Raw genomic sequence first — 10,551 nt, forward strand, 5'->3', positions numbered from 1 at the left:
GTACTCGCAGTCTGGAGAGTGTCCCTGAAAGGTGAAGGTTTGAAAGTATCCTTAAAGCCAGAAAGGCGTAAGTGCTATTGTCTTGTGGATTTAGTGCGAGACTGGTAGAGTTATAGGAAATACCCTATCCTTTTGCTAAAGTTTAAATACTGAAATCTTGCAATTAATATCTGTTTGCATTCTGGCTAAATTTGATGTGAAGATCAATATACCCAGTAAGACAAGAAATCTCAGGGAAACTGGAACGTTAAAATTCTGTTGTAAAAGGACTAATTTTACCTTTGTATTATTCTCCTCTTTTTTTGCAAGCACCTAAGTATTTTTTCCTTGTTGATGAACCTTTTCTACAAACTGGAAAATTGTCTGCAAAAGACTACTTTGTGACTGCAAAGACTGAAAATTGCTACTGTATAAATGTAGATAGATAGATACACAGAGTAGCACACTAGCTAAATGTCAGTCATTTCATTCTTGGTTAAACTGCATGTCTTGGGAATGATACTAGCAAATGATCTTTGGTTACTAATACAGATATATGTCTTGCCACGCAGGCTGTTCATGACATTTAAGTGGCAGTGTGGCAAGTTGAGCAATCTGATAATATGCTACTGTGTTACTGGTTTATGTGGTATATATTCTTTAGATCACTGCTGCAGTAGTTTTATTCCCTGCCTACTATGGCATCTTCAAGTTTGTACTTGGCCTCTGATGTCCTATTGAAAAACAAGCATTTATAGGAGATGGTGGAAGGGGCATGATTGATGCAACTCCATAATCTGATGTCCCATTGTGGCTCGAGGAGTTAAGCCCTTCTGAGGCAGTTTTACAGCTCCTGAACTCCAGAGACCACTGATTAAGCCCCTTCAGAAGTTGTCATACCAAGGGATGCAGACAAGTCCCACTTAGCTATGGCCAGGCTGTCAAAGTATAGACATCCCATTGTAAATACCCAAGGCCTAAGCTCATTTCATTATCTTGGCAAGAGAGCAAGTATAAACCCCTGTCTCAGTAAGGGAAGACATGTAAGGCTGTGTGATGGAAGTCTGAGAACCCCATTCACAGCTTCAGACTTTGGGGGTAAAAATTTCAGATAAAGGGACTTAGAAGATGAGACACAAATCAGCTGCCATAGGCTCCCTGCACATCTACCACCCAGGTATTTGATGGGTCCTTAAGACCCTTCCTACCAAAGTCTACTCCCAAACATTGTCGCTCATTTACTTAGGGTTTCCATCAAGCCTTAGAGAATATGAGTTCAGACTCTGCTCTGTCTATCTAGGGTGCCCTTTGGTAAAAGGAAGACTGAGGCTTCTTCTCAGAAGGTAGAGAATCACCCCTCTGAATCTGAGAAAGAAGAATTGGATTACTCCTCCCAGATTTCCTTCCCCTTAGAGACACACTTTTATAGCAGAGGCTTGAAGGACTATTTTCATCCCTCCATCCAGGCAGGAGCTGTTTGTGTTTCAGAACAGATCCCAGCTGTTCCCTGGCCAAAGGCCTGTACAAGTGCCAACTCCTTCTTGTCAGTCCAAAACTCCATCATATATGTAAGCTAAGGGACCTTAACCAAGTGCTGACCACTTCTTGCCAGTCCATAACTCCAAAGCATAGGCAAAGGTATTTCTGTTGTACTCTACTCATGTCTTTTGTTGTCAATGTGAGCAAATGGGGCCACTCATGTACTTCCACTGTGTGAATGTGTAGTCCTCCGCATGTGCAGGATGGTTTACCATCAGTGGCCTGAGTGGCCTATCCTTTCTGCCTGAGCTACTGATTAAACTTAGGCTACCTGGGTCATAGTTAGGGCTTTATCATTCGACTACCTTGCTATAGACTGATGTTATAAGTCCTTTTCATGACTACAACCTAATTTCCATACAGAAAATCCAGTTGACATTTATTCCTTCTGTCTCAGAAGACCAAGTACATTTATTTCCTGCTATTATGCTGGAGCTCCTCCTACTAGGGGTGCATAGAACCTGCCAAGAGAGAAGAACAAAACAAGGGATTTCACTCAGGGTCCTTCCTGGTCCCCAGAAAGTTTGGGTAATGGAGATCTATATTAGACCTTTAACCACTCATTACTAACCTCAAAGTGCCCAAAGTCAGAATGATTTTATGGCAGGCCATGTTACCACTCCTGCTTCCCTTGAAATAAGAGCTTCCCAAGGGGCTTAATCTGACCATGATAGTCACTTTGTATTTCAGGGATGACTGTTTCTACATTCTCATTCACAAGCCCATAGGTGTTTCCTCAAGTTCAAAGTAAGGGGACGTGTACTACCATTTTACCTCCTTGCATATTGGCTTCTTCTGTACAAAAAGTGTTCATGAAGTGTTTGGCTGTAGTTATAACTTACCACAGAGAAAAGGGCATTCACATCTATACTTACCTGGAAGACTGTTTCATTCAGGCCCTCACAGGAGGAGATGGACATGACATTTGTGTTCAGTATAGACTACTTCCAGTGTCATCATTTTTTCTTCACCATTCCCAAGTCAGTCCTTACACTTTGCAAAAGAGTGGTATTTCTAGGGGCACTCGTAAACTCCCATCTGCCAGAAGGCTTTCCTCCTCCAGCAATAGTTGGAACCTTTTGGCAGATATTTCCTTCTCCTATGCCATCTTATGGAAGTATCAGCTAGAGAATACTTCAGGGCACTGAGGTACATGGTGTCCACTACACTGATATTACCCCTATCAAAGATGCATATGAGAAAACTCCACTGATACCTAAGATGAATTTAGAGACAGCACTTGTAGTCCCTGGAAGAGATGATACCTGTCATCTCCTGCATATCCCATGAACTCCAATAGTGGTCTGCTAAAGCCAGACAGAATCCTATGGGTAACCTGCATCCAGAAGTCCCACCACCAGACCCTAACAACAGATACCTAAGACTTGTTCTAGGGGTGTGTGCACTGTGAAACTCAAATTCCAAGGTAAGTGGGATGCAATCAAAAGAAATAAACACATAAATGTGAAAAAAGATGATGGCTATAGTACAGGAACTCAAGGTTGTCAAGTCAGTTTGGCAGAAAGTCCTGCAGATGACAACAGTCAATCCTACAAAGATGTAGTATATCAACAAGGAAGGCAGAACTTGCTCATACCTCTTTTGCTGGCTAGCCATGACTGACCAGAAGATAGCACTTTGGTATCAGTTGATCTAAAAGTGGTCTATATACCTTCTTATCTGACTTCAGTGGCTAATCAATTAAGCAAATCAGACTCACACACACACACATGGATACTACACAGAGATGTCTTTGTTACAGCTAGTTTACAGGTGAAGTGTCCTAGAGATAAAATAATTTTTTTAAGAATCTTCAGTTTTATTGCACATGTCAGAATGCATAACAATAACATGTATATATAGAATATAACACATGCCACTCAAACTCTTAAATGTCACTAAACATATCTTGTCAGTTTAAAAGATTCAGTACCTTAAACTGTTCATATTTTCTCTTTTTCTTCTTCATTATGGATGATGTTGTTAACATAGCAGTGTTCTTCTCAAATTACTCTGCATGGCAAGCCTGAGTGGAAGGTTATGTTATGTTTTTATGTGTAATTGCAATGCTGTATTATTAATGATTGTTACTGAATGCTATTCATAAATTGGTTGAATAATCACGTCTATGTTTTTCTTACTGCAGTACAATGCTGCATGTAGGATTTCATGCACGCAGGGCTTAGCAGCCCTGCTAGCTTTATACAGTGAGCAGTTCAGTATCAAATGCTTCTTCAATTGCATATAGTTGTCAGTTCAGTTCTGCTGCAAATCATCCTACTTTTGTTTAGTTATGTGGAGCTTCTGCCATGATATACTTGTTTTATCCATGTATCCATGCAAAATGTCAGATCAGACATGCTCGCATACTTTGTACAGGACACAGATATTGCAAATAACTATCAGAATGTACACTTGGAGAGTTCTGTGTAACACGGCAAATATCTTCAGTTCAGTTAAAGATTCCCAAATGTACAGTATAGCATATCATGCCCATTCACAGTCAGTAATCATTGTTACATGTTCTGAAAGGGAAGAAATGAGGAGAGGGTATCCTGTGTCACTTCAAACATAGGATCATAGGAGTTTACAAGGCTATCAACCCGGAGGTCATTTCAAGCCTAGCCGTTTCATCCTAATGTAATACCATAGACATGCTAGTCAATACCCAGGACTGTATTTAGTAATGACTGCCCATGTCCAGGAGGGTTCTGGGTGCTATCCCCAGTAAGAATTTCGGTACCCCATCCTTTCGTCCAGGTTCCTCTTGAACAGTGTCATAGTGGTCCTCGGTTTCACATGAATTGGTAGCCTAGTCCAAAGATACAGCAGTCCCTGGGAGACAAATCTGTCCCTCCTGCATGTCCTGTTTAAGTCACAGGCCATATTTAGGTCCCTGGAATGGGTAGCTCTAGTCCCATTTGATTTATGGATTTGCAGCAAGTTCATTAGGTTTGGGTCTGAGATTGCCCTGTAAGACAAGCATAAGTCTACCTAAGAAGTCTATACAATACAGAGTATAGTGACAGGGACTTTAGTCGGTCTGTGAACAATACAGAGTATAGTGACAGGGATTTTAGTCTGTCTGTGAACAGCACTTGCTGGAGTCTCTTTATCTTCTTTGTTAGAAGCCTATGAAGTCTCTCCAACTGCTACAGGTGCTTGTATGGTTCATGCCAAATGGGGCATTATACTCAATTATGGGCCAGATTAGTGCCAAGTATAGAGAGGTTATAACCTCCTTTGTTTTTGAGACGATGCCTTTACCAATCAAGTGTGTTTCATAGAAAGCCTTCCTTACTACAGTAGACACATGGTGGTCAAAGTTAAGGTCGCAGTCAACTTGTGATCCCAGGTCCCTTACCACTTTGTGGGTACTTAGGGTATTGTTGATTTCATAGTGTGAAGGGACATTGTGCTGAAGGGAATGATGATGCATTTCTTTGCATTCAGTTAGAGACAGTGACTAAGACACCACTCGCTGGTCTGTGTAAGACCCTCCTGGCGTATACTGACATCATTTGGGGATTCAGTAATTGCACCCTGTTTGCAGTCATCTGCAAACTTGGTCAGCCAAAACCCCTTAGTTTTGGCCTGAACTTCTAAAAAGTACATACCAAACAGCAGGGGGCCCAGTACTGTCCCCTGTAGCACCCTGCTGGTGACAGGTCTGCTGGCTGATGTGGAGTCACCCACTATGAGTATGTGTGTCTGGTTTGTGATCCATTTGACAACCCATTTGACAACAAAGGGGTTTACATTCAGTTTGCTAAGTTTATCGGTAATGCCTGAGTGTGGGATTGTATCGAAAGCCTTGGCCAAATTGAGGTATGCTTTGCGTAAATATTTGTCCTCATCAATGGCTTAGGTCACATTGTTTGAAGAAATCCACCAGATTTAACAGGCAGGATCTGCCCTTGGCAAAGCCGAATTGGGTTGGATCCAGGGTTTGGAGGTCGCCTATATCTTTATTTATAAGGTCCATAATAATACGTTCCATGGTGTTATAGATGAGGCTGGTCAGACTTATGGGGCTGTAATTTCCTGGGTCTGTTGCTAGGCCACCTTTGTGGAGAGGAATAACTGTTGCTGTTCTCCATTCCGCAGGAACAAAGCCTGTCATTAGGCTATGATTGAAAAGGTACTTAATGATGCTAGTTCATGTTTTAGCCTGTTTAGATGACAGCCTAGGATCCTGTCTGGTCCCAAAGAGACTATGTTTTTTGCCTTGGACAAGGCTTTAATTACCTGCTCTTCAGATATGTAGTATGAGAGGAAAGGTTTGTGATACATTTGGAGGGGATAAAGGAGTGACATTTTCACCAAACCTATCTGTTAGCAGGTTCGCTATCTCTGTGGGGTCAGTGTGTGTGATACTTTTGGTCACCAGATGTTCATTGTGTTACACTGCTGCAGTCATTACACTTGAGTTATCCTGCCGTCAGGCGGTTCCCCAGTCGGCCTGAGTTCCAAAGTCCTGGTCCGGTGTCAGTTGCTGTCGCCTCCTCCCTGATGTCAGTGCGGCAGGGGTACAAAAGACACAGCCGAGGCCATTTTCTTCAGTCTTTCTTGCCGCGTGGTGCCCAGAGCAAAAGCTGTTCGCAAGTGCCGGTCGGCCGACTCCTGAGATTTTCATTCCGAATCCAGAACCGAAGTCTTCTACAAAGCTAAGTACCCCATTGGGGAAACTTTTTCTTGCCTCAGACCGATGTCAGTAAAAGTTAATAATTGCATTTCTTGTGGGAAGCAAATACCTCATAAGGATTTCCATTCCTATTGTATCCCATGCCTAGGCCCAGACCACGACGTCACTGGTTGTCGGTTTTGTGCTAGGTTTAACAAGCGCGCTATTAAACGTCGGTTTGATTTTGCCCGACATTATTTTGGCAGAAAATTCAATTACACCATGCCGTTGGAACTTCCGATGACCGGTATACATAAAAAGTGCAAAGATAAGGACAGGCATCCGAGGCCCAAACCTGACGACGGAGCCTCTTCTAGGCCAGTCGCCGGTTCTCCGGTTTTCAGCGAGGCGCCTTGGCAGCCCCTGACGACCACTTCTGCAGAACCACAGGCTGCCTCCGACTCCCAAGTGGAGATGGCTGGGCCTTCAGATGCACAAGTTTTCCAGCCTACCGAGACTAACCCTACAGAGGGATCTGGAGTAGCTGAGCAACCCGCAGTTTCAGAGGGTGTCTTCAGACCTACTCAGTTAAGTATTAAACCCTCTGCTAAGTCCAAGACTTCTTTAAAAACAAAGAAACAGCATTCTCCAGGAAAGGCCTCTATGCCTAAGAAACAAATGCTCAAAATGGCTGAAGACCTAATCACTCTGATCAGGGGTTCACATCCTCCTCCTGATAAAAGGCCTAGACAGGATGCATACTATGACTCATCCAACCAGGTGTCCATTTATTCAGATTCATCCTTAGACCTAGGATATTCTTTACCCTCTTATGAGGATTCTGATGCTGAGGAATCAATTCCATCAGCCTCTCCACCTGAGGACTACTCTTTTGGGGAAACCTTACATACCATGAGGGAGCATTTCCATTGGGAAGGCCAGGATTACTCAGAATCCAAGAAAAGGCTCAGAGACTTCCTTTTATTACCTCAACACAGACCCCTAGCTATTCCGCCAGTGTTAGACATTGTGGATGATGTGTATACTGAATCCAGCTTAAATCCTGACTCCTTACCTCCAGCCCCAGTTAAACCTGACAGATACTACAGAGTCCCTGACTCGCACAAATTTCTGTATAAAAGCCCAGTTGCTGACCCTGAAACTATTTCTCAGGGATCCAAAGGAGTTAAGGCCTCATCAGCAAAGAATCCAGTTCACTTGGACAGAGATGCCAGAGCATTAGACAGATGGGGAAAGAAAGTATATACATCTGCAACTTTAGCAATGAGAGCCTTAAATTGCCAATTTCATGTGTTAAAATATCAGCAATTTCTGCTGTCTCAGCTGAAACAAAAAATGCTTCCAGATTCAGATCCTCCTAATATTAAAGAAATGCAGGATTTATTGCATGCTGCTGAACAAGTGGGAAAACATACTTTGCAATGTGGTTTTGATTCTTTAGAGGCCTCCTGTAGAGCAGCAGTTATATGCTCTGTCATTAGAAGGCATGCTTGGTTAAAAGAACATGTTACCAGATTATTGGATGCACTTTTGCAGCAGGATGTGTTATTTGGAGTTAAGGCAGAAGAGGTATTAAAGAAAATGGAGGATAAGGCAAAATTTATGCAAACGGTGAAGGATTTCTTACAGGTTCAGCCTCCTGCATTTAGCAGAAATTGGCCAACAAAGAATTGGTCCTTTCCAGTTACAGACAGACCTCAGAGGGACAGATACAGACGTCCAAGAGGTAGAGGTCAACCACAAGGTCCTTACAGGCCTCGACAATGGGGTGCACCAGGCCAAAAGAAGGGGAAGACAGGACCCAACCATATAAAAAGCAGCCCCAATGACTTCCCACTACAGCTGCCAAACAGCTCTCTCTTGGCAGCCCCCTTGGGAGGAAAACTGGCACTTTTCTATCACAATTGGCAAATGATCAACAAAGACAAATGGGTTCTCAACATTGAATCTCAGGGTTACAGGTTCCACTTTCACACTCTGCCAAGGTTAAAAGGAATGCCAAATTTGCCACAAAATCAATGGGCAGAGGCTCAAAAACAAATTACAGCACTCGTAGACATGAGAGCTATTCAACAGGTACCACCACAGGAACAAGGACAAGGATTTTACTCGACTCTTTCTGGTGCCCAGAAAAGACAAAGCCTGGAGGCCCATTCTGGATCTTTCTTCTCTAAACATTTACCTGGATGTTCCGAAATTCAAAATGTTGACACTTCAGCAGCTTCTTCCCATGCTGGGCAAGAAAGCTTGGCTCGTGACCTTGGACCACAAGGAGGCATACCTGCATGTCCCTATCAGACAAAATTGCAGAAGATACCTCAGATTCATAGCTGGTTCAATGCACTATCAATTCTCTGCACTGCCCTTTGGCTTATCTACTGCGCCCAGGGTCTTCACAAAGTGCCTGGCACCAGTAATTGCATTTTGCAGACAGAAAGGAATTCAAATTTATCCATACCTGGACGACTGCCTAATTTAAGCAGAGAGCAAGGACATTCTTCTAAAGCATCTAGTGTTTGTAAAAAAGTTATTAAGTTGCCTGGGGTACACAGTAAACGAAAAGAAATCCAAACTAGTTCCCCTCACAAGAGATAATATTCCTGGGTGCCATCTTGAACACAACGGCCCAGATGGCTTATCTCACGCCAGACAAGCAAGGACAATTGACTCAATACTTTCAACTGATGGCAACACAAACCCAACTCCCTGCAAGAAAAATTCTGCAGGCCTTGGGTTACATGACATCTTGCATTCTACTAATTCCATATGCCAGACTGCATATGAGGAAACTACAATGGTACCTAAAGAGTGTATGGTCTCAACACTGTCAAAGTTTGGAAACAATACCACTAATTCCTTGCCTTCAACAGGAGTTTCGATGGTGGGATCAAGCTTGTCACCTCAACAAGGAACAGCCTTTTACTCAACCCACAGCCAGGCAACAGATGCATCGGATTACGCCTGGGGAGCACACATGGCAGGAAAATGTATTTAGCAGTGGCGGATTTAGGCATGGGCGCAGGGGCGCGTGCTGGCCCCTTTTTAGACTTTTTTTTTTAAATGCATGTCTTACAGAGAATCCTGTCAACAACGCACCTAATACTGTACATTGGAGATGTGATTGGAGGTGCAGTCAGATGACACGATCCTCCAACTGCATCTCCATTTTAATTTAGGCACGTTGGTGACAGCTGTGATAACGAGTCAAAGTTATTTACCTTGCGACGGTCAGACTGTTCAAGACAGTTTAAAACCAGACAAAAGACTTTAAAACTGCTCTTCCAGTGTGAGGGAGTGAGCTGCATTGAGGTAATTTGCTATTTTTCATTGAAGTACCAATTATTTTCAAGGCGCCAAAAAAGCGGTAGTTGAAAGAGTGCTGCATTTGTCACGCTTACAGCATTAATTAATATATAACTCGCCGACCTTTATTAAGCATTTGTTAGTGATGCTTCTGGCCTCCGTGGTAAGACTTTAAATATAAAATAATGGTCTGTGCCACAGATGACCCAATGTTTGTTTTCGGATGCTGCAGACATCTGCAGAGTAACACCTGGCAGACACACAGGAAAAAAAAGTAATGTGCACAATTCTGCAATGATCTGGCCACTCCATGCATGTAACTGCATCATTCATTAGGTCCAGGATTCCTAAGTGTCAAGAGGAAACTAAGTGAACTCAGCAGGTGGGCGGTTATCATTCAACACTTCTTGCTGAAGGCCCGGACAACCATTACGTGGAAGTAGAGTCCCTAGGCTACTAATATAACACTGAAGTACACAAGTGACAATAACATCCATACAGCCATTTTTAGTTAGAATTTCACAGGATGTCCTCATTTTGTGTCATATTTTTGTATGTTCCTCATACAATGTGTGGTTTTCTGGCAAATTATTGAGAATTTAAGTGAGTAAACAGTGACAACATTTGAGCTTCTGAGTTCATACATTTCAGAAAATTAGTGCGAATGCCAAACCTGTTAGTCTATCAACTTTTAAAATTTATAAGCGCAACATTTAAAATCTGTTCCTGATTTGGAGTCTTTGTCCTTTCTTACACTTTTTTTTTGTTTTATCCTGAGTTCTTACTCTAAGAGGTTAATTGAAAGTAGTGTACAGTATAATGCCCAGGGAAGTCTTAGCCATCGTGAGGCTCCAAAGCGCCCTCATCCTGTCATGTACGCTACATGATTTGGTGTCTGTCAAAGTCTTACAGACAAAGCTAATATTCTTCAGAATAAGCTTTGCTGCAATGCCAAACTGTGTTGTTGCTTATACAACTTTAAGAATAAAACAAAATTACTTAAAATTCAAAAGCACCTGGGTGGTATTTTTTCCAACTGTTTTACGTAACAGTTTACAGAATACTTTATGCTACTCTTTGTGGTT

The 10,551-nt window shown here is 42.5% G+C and overlaps 1 protein-coding gene across 1 annotated transcript in view; it reads left to right on the forward strand.

The window, feature by feature from the left end:
- MOB3C (MOB kinase activator 3C) overlaps positions 1-10,551 on the forward strand; it is an 810,703-nt gene that overhangs the window by 75,142 nt on the left and 725,010 nt on the right. The window lies entirely within an intron of this gene.

This window comes from Protopterus annectens, chromosome 10.part0, assembly GCF_019279795.1.
Source record: "Protopterus annectens isolate FY-2018-M chromosome 10.part0, PAN1.0, whole genome shotgun sequence".
In the NCBI taxonomy this organism is placed as follows: Eukaryota; Metazoa; Chordata; order Ceratodontiformes; family Protopteridae; genus Protopterus; species Protopterus annectens.